The 13235-nt window shown below is 37.9% G+C and overlaps 1 pseudogene; it reads left to right on the top strand.

Moving 5' to 3' along the window:
* The first annotated feature begins 12192 nt into the window (after nucleotides 1-12192).
* On the top strand, nucleotides 12193-12993 carry LOC123839245 (glutaredoxin-1-like; annotated as a pseudogene).
* The last annotated feature ends 242 nt before the right edge of the window (nucleotides 12994-13235 follow it).

The raw sequence follows: 13235 nt of genomic DNA, 5'->3' as shown, positions 1-13235 counted from the left end.
TGTGATGTTTTCATTGTCATTTGTGGACATGTGCTGGTAGTAAAAAATTTGAGTCACCCAGCATGCACATTCCCAGTTGAGATCAAGTCTCAATTTAACTTTTGTCTTGTTTCATCTCTGATGCTGTAAACAAGTATCCTCTTCTCGGTTTATTTAGTGCTAGATTTTTGCATTTTTGTGCTTTATGTCAGTGATTGTGCTATTTAAAATGTTTTTCAAGCATAGTGCTTAAGTCCTTAATGCAAGAAGGCTATGCTGTATGTGTCTTATGGAGAAAAATACATGTGTTATATAAGCTTCATTCAGGCATGAGTTTAGTGCTGTTAGTTGTGAGCTTGGTGTTAATTCATCAACAATACATATTAAATAAGGTATCCTTAAACAGAAACACACATAAAACAAGGTTACATATTGATTGGTTAACAAAAATATTGTACCCAGAAGCTCACAGGGACCCAATTCTATATTTCTTAGGATCAGTGGGTCAATATTCACTAATTCAGTATTTGTAGTGATTTTATACAACATAACTACCATGAATAACAAGAACTGACTATAAATGGAAAAATTTGGGGGCAAGTACTAAAACTGAACATCAAGAGAATATGGATAATTTTTAGATTTAAAACACTCTCTAATTATGAACTAGTGATTATATTCAATTCAGTATAAATTGGAATTTTAAAAAATAGTTTATTAATAATATACTCTGCAAGAACAACTGGGTGGTTTTCCAAAAAAGAAAATGAAATTAAACCCCATTTGTAACTTATTTTTGGGAGAAGGGGACTTTCTTTACCTATTTAATTAATCCATTTCTCAACTGAAATATATTTACTCTCAAAATGGCAACAACCACACAGTCTTACTATTCCTGCCCACAAATTGAGTTTTCTTAGAGTGGTATAAACGTCTATTTCAAGAGCCCATGAAGTAGAGGTTTTTTTCTGTATGGTCACATTAGGTGATATTCATTCTACATTGTCTTGGCTCTTTTGAGGTAGTGTAGTGAACAGATTCATGGAATTTACTCGAGCCAAACCTCTGACCTGGAATGTAGCTCTGCCACTTACCAGCTGTGGGATGTTGGACATACCACTTAAATTATGTGTCCGAGGGTCCTCATTTATAAATGATGATGAAAATAATACTACCTCAAAGAGTTAGGAAGAAAATTAAGTCGATATTTAAAGCACTTAAAACAGTGTCTGCATCCCATAAGTGATAAAAATGGTTCCATCATCATTATTTTTATTAGCACCTGGTGTCCAAGATAAAAATGCACTGGATGGAGATGTAAGCGGCTGAATGATCATACTGAAGAAGGTGTAAGTGACTTGGAAGGAGGAACTTGTTTGATCCTGTGGGACTGTGTCTTCCTCACTTTGCCGCCCAGTGTGTGTATCCTGATGTCTTAGATATAGACATTGATTGCTTATTAGTCAAATCTATAGATGATATAAAAATAGGGTGAATTCAATCAGAAATTGTTATTTTCCTTTATAATACCTATACTTTACTGCTACCAAAGTTACTTTTATAAAACTTGAACTTGGTTTTACAATTTCCCCCTTAAAACCTCTCATGATTCCCAATACATACAGAAACTTTCAAACTCTATTTCAATTTGTGCCCAAAGATTTCCTGATTCATCCTACTCCTTATCAAGAGAAACCGCTTCCAAAAATATGAAAATAAAGAGTTCTACCATATTTCATACAAGGAGCACACCTTGGATATTGGTTTCAGTTCTGGATAATATACCACCAAAACATTATCAATAAATTTGAGTTTGAACAAAAAAAGCAGGAAAAAAGGAGCCAGCACCATGTCTTTATGAACAACTTAAGGATCAGCCTAAAAGCAGATAATTTAATGGGAAAGGAGGGGTGAGAGTATTGTATGTCTCTGCCTGTTGTCCAGGAAAAAATGAACAGAAGTGTTCTAACCTGCCTTTGTGTAAAGATGGAGGAGAATGAGGACGAACTTAAAGAAAGGGAATTTCCATTCAACAGTATTGAAAATACAGTAGGCTACTCAAAACAAAGATTTTTTGAGCTCACAAAGTTACCTAGCTTCTTAGAACTATATTCATCTCTAAGTAGTTTTGATGAGTAAAGTGGGAGCTGGAAGAATATGTAAACTAAAAGCAATAGTTTTAAACCAAATTCTGAATAATATCCTTTCTAGATAATCATGATTATGTAAAGCTCATGGATAGTTTCCAAGTGCTTTCTGGACAGTAAGGAGGAAATTGAAATTCATAAATAATTTTATACATCTTAATATACCTTCCTTTTGCAAACTAAAAAGGTTTCCAAGCTCTCCAAATAACAGACGTGAGTTGTTACTTCTAAATTTGAAACTCATGCAAACACAGCAAGTCTGTCATCGAAAATCAAAGGTCAATTTTAATCTAATTCTTTATGAAAGACCAAGTTTAACAAGTTCAAATTGACGGACTCTTTTGGCCTTCAGAATTCCATTTTTTAATGTAACCTCCCTGATTGACTTTTAATCCACTGCTCTTTAGAGGTCAATTACAAATGGCTAATTATCAAAGTAAATCAAGAATTTGCAATAGAGAACCATGGCTATGATCATATAGCCCCTATCCCTAGGTGCCCACAACGAATACTTTGCCATGTAGTCAAGACAAAGACCCAATCTGGAACCCCAAGGAAATACATATGTGTTTATCAGAAATAGTGTATTCCCCAAGATATAAAGATTATTCAAACACTTAGATTCCTTCATTGTGAGTCTGACCACAGCTATTTGCCAAACAGTAATTCATTATTGTGTTTTACTTTAGTCTTTTGGTTGAGATTGTGTTTGTAGCAGATGCTGTTCTACTTACACTTTCTCAGCACTGACCTTCCAGTTGCAGGTTCTGCTGGCAAACTACCTGCAAGTCTCTACCTGATAGTTCTTTTCAACTGTGAGAACATATTCTGCCTATGTGCACAGTTGACTGGAATTACCAGGGGGTTTACACCATGGAGAGCAGTCTCCAACTAATGTGAAAGGTGGTGAATAAATATCCCAGCTTCTTTGCCCCTTGGTTGTGACAATCTTGATGATTTCTACATCATCTCCCAAAGGTCTCCAGTGGAATTGTGCCTCAGTTGCCAAGAGCAACAGCAAACTCTTTAGTCACCCTCTTTAGTTATCCCTTCTTCATCTCTTTTCCACACTCTCCTGTTGGTGTTTCTTGGGATTATCTGCCTAATAAACTACCTATTCTCACATAGTTTCAGCAGTGAACTTTGAGGAAATCAATCTGAGGTTAGGCTTATCAAAATTACTGTTATGCTCATATTTGAATATTAATAAGGAGATGTCTTTTACATTTATTTTCCCAATTTTTTATAACATGGTCATTTTTCTTTCAAATATGAAAATAATTCACAGCCATGAACTACCACTATATTCAACAATATGGATGAACCTCATGAACATAATGATGAGCAAAAGAAGGCAGACAAAAGAATACACACTGTATGATGGATTTAAATATATTTTTAAAAGCTGGCAAAACTAATTTATGATGTTAGATTTCAGGACAGATGTTGCTTTTGAGAAGGAGCATGAGGACAGTAACAAGAAAAACATCTGGGTGCTGTTTCTATTCTACTTCTTGTTCTGGGGGTGGTTACACAGATGTATTCCCTTTGTACTAATTCATCGAGATCTATTCTTAGTTTTTGTGTTCATTTAATTTCTATATTATTTTTTAACAAAATTTATTTTAAAAATTGGCTTGAATTAGGTACTTCTGAATACTTACCAACCCCCAAAGTATTATTTACTTCTCAAACTTGATTTTATTTTAGGTAGCAAAAACAAGTATATGAACATATTTTTTAACCCATTGTAATATGCTCTGATTGATTATCTCCCCTTAGATTCTTAAATTGAATATGTCAGCCACAATTATTCCTGAAGATATTGGCTTTATTGCTCACCAAGTGGTGATTGTTTAACATTTTAGAAAAGGCAAATCCTGACTGACGAACAATTAAATCTTCAGACTCCAATGTTTCCCTTTGCATATATGGCCTTTGCACAGGATTAACACACCAACTGCAGTTATCTTCTAATTTCAGAAAAGCCTTAAGGAGGCAGCAGCTGTATTAGGGACAGAGAGCACTACTCCCTTAAAATTTACAAAAGGAATCTAAAAACAAAGTAAAACAAAGAATCTTCTGCCCCACATTGCTGAGAAATGTTTGATTAAGGAAAAAAAGAGAAAGAAGGTTTTATATATGTTCTCTCATTAATGCCATTCACAAGTTATTTTCTTTAACTATATTATAACAAAATAAATTTAAACTCTACAGTTGATGTAATTTAATGTTTTCCTCACTCTTAAGGTTGAAAGAAGGCATTTTTTTTTAAGATTTTATTTATTTATTTGAGAGAGAGAGAGAATGAGAGAGAGCACATGAGAGGGGGGAGGGTCAGAGGGAGAAGCAGACTCCCTGATGAGCAGGGAGCCCGATGCGGGACTCGATCCAGGGACTCCAGGATCATGACCTGAGCCGAAGGCAGTCGCTTAACCAACTGAGCCACCCAGGCGCCCAAAAGAAGGCATTTTCATGGCAGAAACATTTTCTCATATTCCTTCTCACAAAGTATCCTCCCAATTGCCTCTCATGAATTCATTCTCTTTGCAGGGTTGCTGACATTATCCTGTGAACTTCCTGTCCCTATGAACGATCTCTTATAGTTAGTAAGGTGTTCAAACAGGAGCAAGCACAGACTACCTCCTAATTCAGTATTTCTTGAACTCAGCATGCCTCACATTTTGAGAAGGGCAGCCCTGTATTCCACTTCTGTGTAATTCATGAATTGCTCTGGAACCCCATCTGCCTTTGCATGCAAACCTCTAGGAAGGCCATGTGTTTGGGGGCTCTTTTGCTAACTCTCCTAGGAAGGAAGGAATCTTGTCACTATAGTATTGTGCAAGATGCTCGTTTCCCCCTTCCATTCTTTCTCTTAAATAATTCAGCTACTATTTTGTTCAATATTACTTTTAAAAGTAATGATTCCCCAAACTTGCCTCTCTCTTCCCGCCACACCCCGTCTCTGTCTTACAGAATGGTATCTTTGGTTCAGACACAAGGTTTTTTCAGGACCCAGCCCAATGTCTCCATGAGCATCATGGCCAATTACAGGCTTGTAATCTCATCTATATCTTTACTCTTCCTCATGGCCATAAACGATATCATATACTTACATTTCTTCTTTTGCCTTTTCAGTCTCATATCCATAGTTGTATGCCAAGACAAAAAGCTCTTTTGTTAAATAGCAACAACTTCCTGCCTCATGATGTTTACTCATTTTCAGCACCTTTTGCTCAGCTGAGAAATGATTCAGGACTGCTTCTTACATCTATGAATAGGCAGCATCACAACTGTCTACCACTTTGCTCACTTTCACTGTTGACCTTTCAAACACACCCCTTTCTCTACCCTAAGCTTTTATCCTACTCTTCAAAGCGTCCCTCTCTTTGTCTTGACTTAAGATGAAAGTTCTTAATATGACTTAAATATTTCTCTCAGTCTTTCCAGATAAACTGCATCTCATTCAAAATCCTATAATAACTTTAGCAATTCTTTGGCAGTGGACACAACCCAAACATATGTGCATGTACATTTTTCCAGTGATATACTTATATGTGTGTTGCCTACTTCAATTAGAAAAACTGCTCCAAATAAGGGACTCCTTTTTCTTTTTTCTTTTTTTTTTTTTAAAGATTTTATTTATTTATTTGACAGAGAAAGACACAGCGAGAGAGGGAACACAAGCAGGGGGGAGTGGGAGAGGGAGAAGCAGTCTCCCCGCCAAGCAGGGAGCCCGATGCGGGACTCGATCCCGGGACTCCAGGATCATGACCTGAGCCGAAGGCAGTCGCTTAACCAACTGAGCCACCCAGGCGCCCAAGGGACTCCTTATTTCCTTTGGTATTGGCACCATGTGCAGTGTGACCACACAACTGTGTCATGTAATTAGCAATATCTTCTTTTTTTTAAGATTTTATTTATTTATTTGAGAGAGATAAAGTGAGCGAGAGAGAGAGAGAAGGAGCAGGAGAGGTGGGACAGCAGGAGGCGGAGAAGTAGACTCCTTGCTGAGCAGGGAGTTTGACGATGTGGGGATCAATCCCAGGACTCTGGGGCCATGACCTGAGCCGAAGGCAGACACTTAACTGACTGAGCCACCCAGGCACCCCTCAGTATCTTCTTTTTAGAGATGGAATAATGTGACACAAACCCTTTACAGGAGTGGCTTCTACATTTCATCAGACTCCCCGAACCACATTGGCCTCTGTGATCCTGGTCACAAACTCTAATCCTACAGTTATGAGGAACACTATCTTAATGAAAATATGCCATTTACATGCATCTATGGTACAAAGTATCTTGCACTGACAACCATCAGAATATTATCAAGTCAACTTACAGAAACAATAAAGATTCAGAATTTAATAAAGATAGATATAATCAGATGATAGATATATGTGGCAGGCAGTTAGGGAGGTAATACATGAAGAGACACAAACAGAAAGACAGACCATCCCAGTGAATGCTAAGGGAAAGGAAATATAATATAGAATAACCCTTAGAAAAAAGTTATATTGGATTTCTGTTATTTCCATTATGCATGCTTAAGTGAAGAATGGATAAACATCATTCCATGAACATCATACCATGTTTGTTGAATGAATTCATTTTCTTGACTATACACTTTGTGCCATATGGATACCAAGACTGTCCTTCCTGCCTCTAAGGCACACACAGTCTGGCAGAAGAGAAACAATAATACAATGTGTTTTAAGTGGTGGCAGCAGACACTTGATGGCAGGATGTTAATGGTTGATTGGAAGATGAGAAAGTGAGTCTGGACTATTTTTTTTTCAAGGGGTTTGATGAGGAAAGGTGTGAAATGGAGTGGTAGAATAAAGAGAAAATAAGATTTAAGTGGGGTAAAGGAGATGGTTTGTAGGCTGTATGGGAGAAGCTAACAAAAGGAATGATGGAGAAATTATGGAAAGGGAGAAATTGATGGAGAGTGACACAGACACTGTTTTACTTATCAAATCCTAATATAGTATTTTTAATTATTAGAAAAATAATTTCTAATAAAATGCTGATAGATTTTATTTAATTAACATAATGTATTTTTTGTTTCAGGGGTACAGGTCTGTGATTCATCAGTTTTACACAGTTCACAGTGCTTACCAAAGCACATACCCTCCCCAATGTCCATCATCCAGCCACCCCATCCCTCCCACGCCTCTCCACTCCAGCAACCCTTAGTTTGTTTCCAGAGATTAAGAGTCTCTTATGGTTTGTCTCCCTCTCTGGTTTCATCTTGTTTCATTTTTCCCTCCCTTCCCCTATGATCCTCTGTCTTGTTTCTCAAATTCTTCATATCAGTGAGATCATATGATACTTGTCTTTCTCTGATTGACTTATTTCACTTAGCATAATACCCTCTAGTTCCACCCACGTTGTTGCAAATGGCAAGATTTCATTTTTGATGGCTGCATAATATTCCTGTGTGTGTGTGTGTGTGTGTGTATCACATCTTCTTTATCCATTCATCTGTTGATGGACATCTAGGCTCTTTCCATAGTTTGGCTATTGTGGATATTGCTGCTATAAACATTGGGGTACACGTGCCCCTTCGGATCACTACATTTGTATCTTTGGGGTAAATACCTAGTAGTGCAATTGTTCGGTCATAGGGTAGCTGTATTTTCAACTTTTTGAGGAACATCCATACTGTTTTCCAGAATGGCTGCACCAGCTTACATTCCCACCAACAGCATAGGAGGGTTCCCCTTTCTCCACATCCTCGCCAACATCTGTCTTTTCCTGACTTGTTAATTTTAGCCATTCTGACTGGTGTGAGGTGGTATCTCATTGAGGTTTTGATTTGTATTTCCCTGATGCCGAGTGATGTTGAAAAATGCTGATAGATTTTTAATGCTGCCATCACATTATGGAAATCACTAAACTGTCCCAAGAATGCTTATGAAAAGATAAACTTTAAATTAAAATTTTTTAATTACTGAGAAAATATCTCAAAATGCAGAAAAACTCAATGTAAGCATATTTATCACAGCATATTATACAAAAATGCTTTTGAAACAAGGGTCCAGAAGAGGCATGGTTAATCATTAAAAATCCACATGATAAAATATTATGCAACCATTGAAACTTTTAATGGAAATTTTTAAATTATAACAAGCATTTTTAGCATTTTTAGTGTGGGAAGAATACATACAGTGTGATTATAATTACATAAGCTAGAGAGAGGAAAAAGGAAGGGAGAGAGAGAAGGAGGGAGAAAGGTGGAAGAAAAAAGCAGGAGATAAAGGAGAGTAGTAGGAGGGGGAAGAGAAAGGAGGAAGAGAAGGAGAATATAGAAAATAGTACTATGGTAGTGGCTACAAAATACACCAAAAATTTTAAGCAGTAATTTTTAGTTATCTTTGTAGTGGCAGTGTAGATGGATCCCTACAAGCAATCTGAAATGATTTTCTTTTAGACCAATGCTTTATTATCTGATCCTACCTCAGCTGTGAGATGATAAACAGGGGTTAGTTCCCATCTTTTCTTAGATTTGTTCTTTCTAATAATCATTCTAGAGGAATGTTAATAGCTGTTGAACTTTAAAAATAAAGTTTTATGGTAGGGAAAGTTTGAGAAATACCAGGTTAAACTGGTTTCTTAACTGCAGCAGGATTTCTTGAAACTTTTATGTTAATGCCCATCATGAATCTCCAATAGGTATAAACTAGACAGCATTCCACAAATGGATTTAGCCACTAAATACTTCGGTGTGTGTGAATTATTTCATTGAGCTATTTTTCTGCCAAATGTATCTGGAGGAATTTTTCATTTACCATTATGGTATTTACTTAAAAGTAACAAAACAAAATTATCTGAAGCATTAAGAGCATATATCTCTGTGATATCCAAGGTGATACTAGGTTAATGAGGAATTTGAGAGCCTTTCTCTGATATCACCTCTTTAGCTTTGATTCTGTATCCTACATGTCATCCCTGCCAAGCCCCTTCCTGTCCTCTTCCTGGGGATGAGCTGAATACACTTACCAGTGCCTTCAATTCCCTTGCCCCTCAACTGGACCAATCTACATCATTATTTCAGCTCAGAATCCTTTCTTGAACGTGACACTCAGGTATCCAGCTTAACCCTAGACAGCACTTTCTCAATATCTCCTTGAGATATCACAGGCACCACAATATGATAAATTCAACCAACCTTCTGTCTTTCTTATGTCAATGATACAACACCCATCTGCCCAGTTACTTAAGCCACAGACATAGTGTCAATTTGAGCTCTCCCTCTATCCAACTGCCAAGGTCAATCGAGAAACAAACTTTCTCCTCAGTTTCCCTATTGCCTCTACTCTGGAATGCGGACTCTATCATTTCTCACTAACAAATGTGTAATAGCTTCTCACTATTGTCCATGTCCTTTAAATGCATCAACACAATTAAAATACAAATTTGTGTTGTCACTCTCCCTAAAATTTTTCATTATCTCTTCACTGACTGTTGAAAAAGACAAAACTCTTTAACATATGCAGCAGGAATGAAGATTTTTCCACACTCAGATCAAGAAACATAACATTAATTTTTAAATCAAATGTATCGTGCTCTCCAGGGTAATTAAAAATTCACTGTTTCTGGGGACTCCTGGGTGGCTCAGTTGGTTGAGCATCTGCCTTTGACTTAGGTCATGATCCCGGGGTCCTGGGATTGAGCCCTGCATTGGGCTCCCTGCTCAGCCGGGAGCCTGCTTCTCTCTCTGCCTCTCTCCCCCACTCATTCTCTCTCTCTCTCTGAGATAAATAAGTAAAATCTTTAAAAAAAAAATTCACTGTTTCTTTCTTTGAGTTTCTCAACCTCTCTAGACTTGCAAAAGAAACTAGAGTCTTAAATGGTATCCAGGAAATAAAAGTCATGGCCTTTAGTTCATGGAGATCACCACTATCACTGTGACTCTGTTTATTCCGTGAGGTTGCCTTCCATCTGCTTCCTCACCCTCCACTGGACACTAATCTCATGCTGCTCAGGTTATGTCCTTCATAATTGTGCCCCCCTCTCCTTTAACTGCAACCTGCTCATCAGACACTCATGACAGCCACAGGCCCGAGTGCCAATACTCTGAAGCACAACATGTATAGGTCTGTGCCACTGATGGAAATCTTCTCAAAACCTTCCCCACATCCAGCTCCCATCATTCTAGGAAGACTATTTCCTCCTCTTCATCTAGAACTCCAGCCTCTCTCAACAGAACTAAGGTCCCAAAGAAAAACCTAGGTAAGGGGATATCCTCCAGGCACCTCATAGCATCTTTATCAGTTATTCAGGCCCTTTTCTCTGCCCAGTGAACACCAGAACACAAGTAGTTGGCTTTCTCCTTAACATGAGGGAGGCAAAAATGCAGTCTCATTTCTTTGAATACTCTCTATGCCCTAGAAGGATCCCAATTCCCCTTTACTTAATCTAGTTATTTTTTCCATAGCACTTTTTAGATTTTAATATGCTGAAAGATGTATTTACTTATTTTTTTCATTGTTGATGATCTCTCACCTAAATCTTAGGAGGGCAGGGCTTTTTGTCTCTTCTGTCAAATGCATATATCTTGATTGCCTATAACAGGGCCTGGCACATATTAAGCACTTAATAAACTATTGCTGGGTGGATACATAAATTAATAAATGAATGAAAGAGCAGGAGAGGGAGGGAAAATGCCTCTCATTTGCATCTCTTAAGATCAGCATAAACAAAACAGAAATCCATACTTTAATCCATACCGTACTACTTCTTATTTTCTTGCCTTTCATTCCTAACACTGTTCTCCCTGCCTGAATATTCTCCCTTATTTTTTTAAAAGATTTTACTTATTTATTTTGAGAGAGAGAGAGAAAATGCATGAGTGGGGGGAGGAGAGGTGCAGTGGGAGAGGGAGGGACAGAGGGAGAGGGAAGAGCAGACTCCCCACTGAGTGGGGAGCCCAGTGCGGGGCTTGATCCCAAGTCCGTGAGATCATGACCTGAGCTGAAGGCAGATGCTTAACCAACTGAGCCACCCAGGCGCCCCTGAATGTTCTCCCTTCTATCATGCACACTATATACACACACACAAACACTCTCTCTCACACACACACACACATCCCTCAGGTAACTTTCAGGAAAAAGGGAGATATGAGCAAAGGTATCTAATCACCATTTCTTCCCAAAGAGAACCAAACAAAATACAAAATTAGTGATAACTTCTACCAAGCCTTCATATAAGACTCTTAACTGTGAAGAACAGAAACTAATCTCAAGAAGTTATCTCAAGAAAATAAATAATATATACATTAACTATATACAGTTTTTTTGTGTGCTAATCACACCTCAATAAAATGGTTTAAAAATAAACTAAAGTAAATTATATAAATTTAAATAAATGGCTATTGTAAGCATTTTATACTTTGGGACTGTAATGACATCAGAAACTGAGGCAACTTGATTAACTGCACTTGTTCCATCTCTTGAAGTGAGGCACCATGCTCTCACTTCCACAGTATGTCCTATAGTGACCAGCTAGCTCCCTCTGCTTACTCTTAGTTTCTGATCCCTCATCATTTAGTCTGTGCGACACTACAATAAAACTGATATGGCTCTGATTCTTCCTAATGGATTCTTAACCAACTATTGCAAGGCTACCTGAATCATTTATTTAGATTTTATTAGATCAAACATGGAAAAGAAATAGATTGGCTCAACTCATTTTTTAATGCCACCACATAGATTGCTGCTCAGTCCATGCATTTGTGAGTCAGATTCAGATACCTATGGCCCAAGCACTTATGGCAAAGGGTCCAAGGTCATATGAAACAAAATACAATTATCTAGGTAGCTAGAAGAACATAGGATTGGCATGACAGATATTCAGATGACTGGCTTATTCAATACAACATGTTACTGAGGCAGCAGGAGCTATGGATTCCTGAACTGGAATGCTAGAAATTCTAAATCAAAATAAGAAAGCAACAACTAACATTCCACTACCCAAACTGTGACAGTAGTTAATTAACACAGGAAGTAAGTCAAAGAAGAGCTCCTGGTAGAAACTCATTAACTTCCCAGAATTTGAGACGATGAGAGCAAGTAGGGGAAAAGACAAGAACCACTCTATTTCTGCTCTTATAGATCATTTAAGACCTGTTGTGCCAACTGAGTAATCCAAGACATACAGCTTTACTAGATATGGTTGTTCCCTTCCCAGATGCAGTGGTTAGTAGCACCAAGAAGAAAGCTGGTCACAGTCACACCATGTCCCTGGACATGAATCTAGGCTGAAGAGAAGCCTGTATAAACTTTACCTGCATACTTTGACATCAGCACACATTAGAAAATACAAAAAATAAAGGGCCCCCTGATAGGAATATCTACGATCTATTTTCTCCCTACTTATTTCTGGCCTTAGAGTTTTGTTGTCCAATACAGTACCCACTACCATATGTGGCTATTTAAATTTAAATGTAATTAAATTATATTAAATTAAAAATTCAGGGGTTTATATCCTGAGCAATACCTGCAATTGAGGATTCCTCCCCAGTAGGCAGCTGCCTGTCAGCATGGGCTCAAGAGTTTGTGAACAGCAAAATCCAACCCAGGAAGGCTGTTGTATTCATCAAGCCCACCTGCCTCTACTGCAGAAGGACCCAAGAGCTCCTCAGCCATTGCCCTCCAAACAAGGGTTTTTGGAATTTGTCGATATCATAGCCACCAGTGACACAATCAAGATTCGAGATTATTTGCAACAGCTCACAGGAGCCAAAATAGTACTTTGGGTCTTTCTTGGTAAAGATTGTATAGGTGGATGCACTAATCTGATAGAAGTACATAAGAGTGAGGAACTGTTGAAGCAACTAAAGCAAATTGGAGCTCTACAATAATTACAGAGCAGACCCCAGGCTGATATCCCCCTTGAGAGCAGGATGGCATTGCAAATGACTATACTTCCTGGTGGACGTATCTGGGGCTAGGAGCCACAGCAACTGTTTACTTAAAATTCTGAAATATGTTAACCAAAAAAAGAGAGAGAGAGGGTACATTTTTTGGCAAACACAGATTTTCCTTCTTTTGACTTAATATTAAAAGTGGACCAACTTGCCCCAAATCACAGGTCTGAGAAGGT

The sequence above is a fragment of the Mirounga angustirostris genome, unplaced genomic scaffold, assembly GCF_029215605.1.
Source record: "Mirounga angustirostris isolate CCGP_5_RB_7025 unplaced genomic scaffold, mMirAng1.0.hap1 SCAF_3, whole genome shotgun sequence".
Taxonomy (NCBI): domain Eukaryota; kingdom Metazoa; phylum Chordata; class Mammalia; order Carnivora; family Phocidae; genus Mirounga; species Mirounga angustirostris.
The sequence above is the reverse complement of the archived record's forward strand: the minus strand, read 5'-3'. Positions and strand labels throughout refer to the sequence as shown.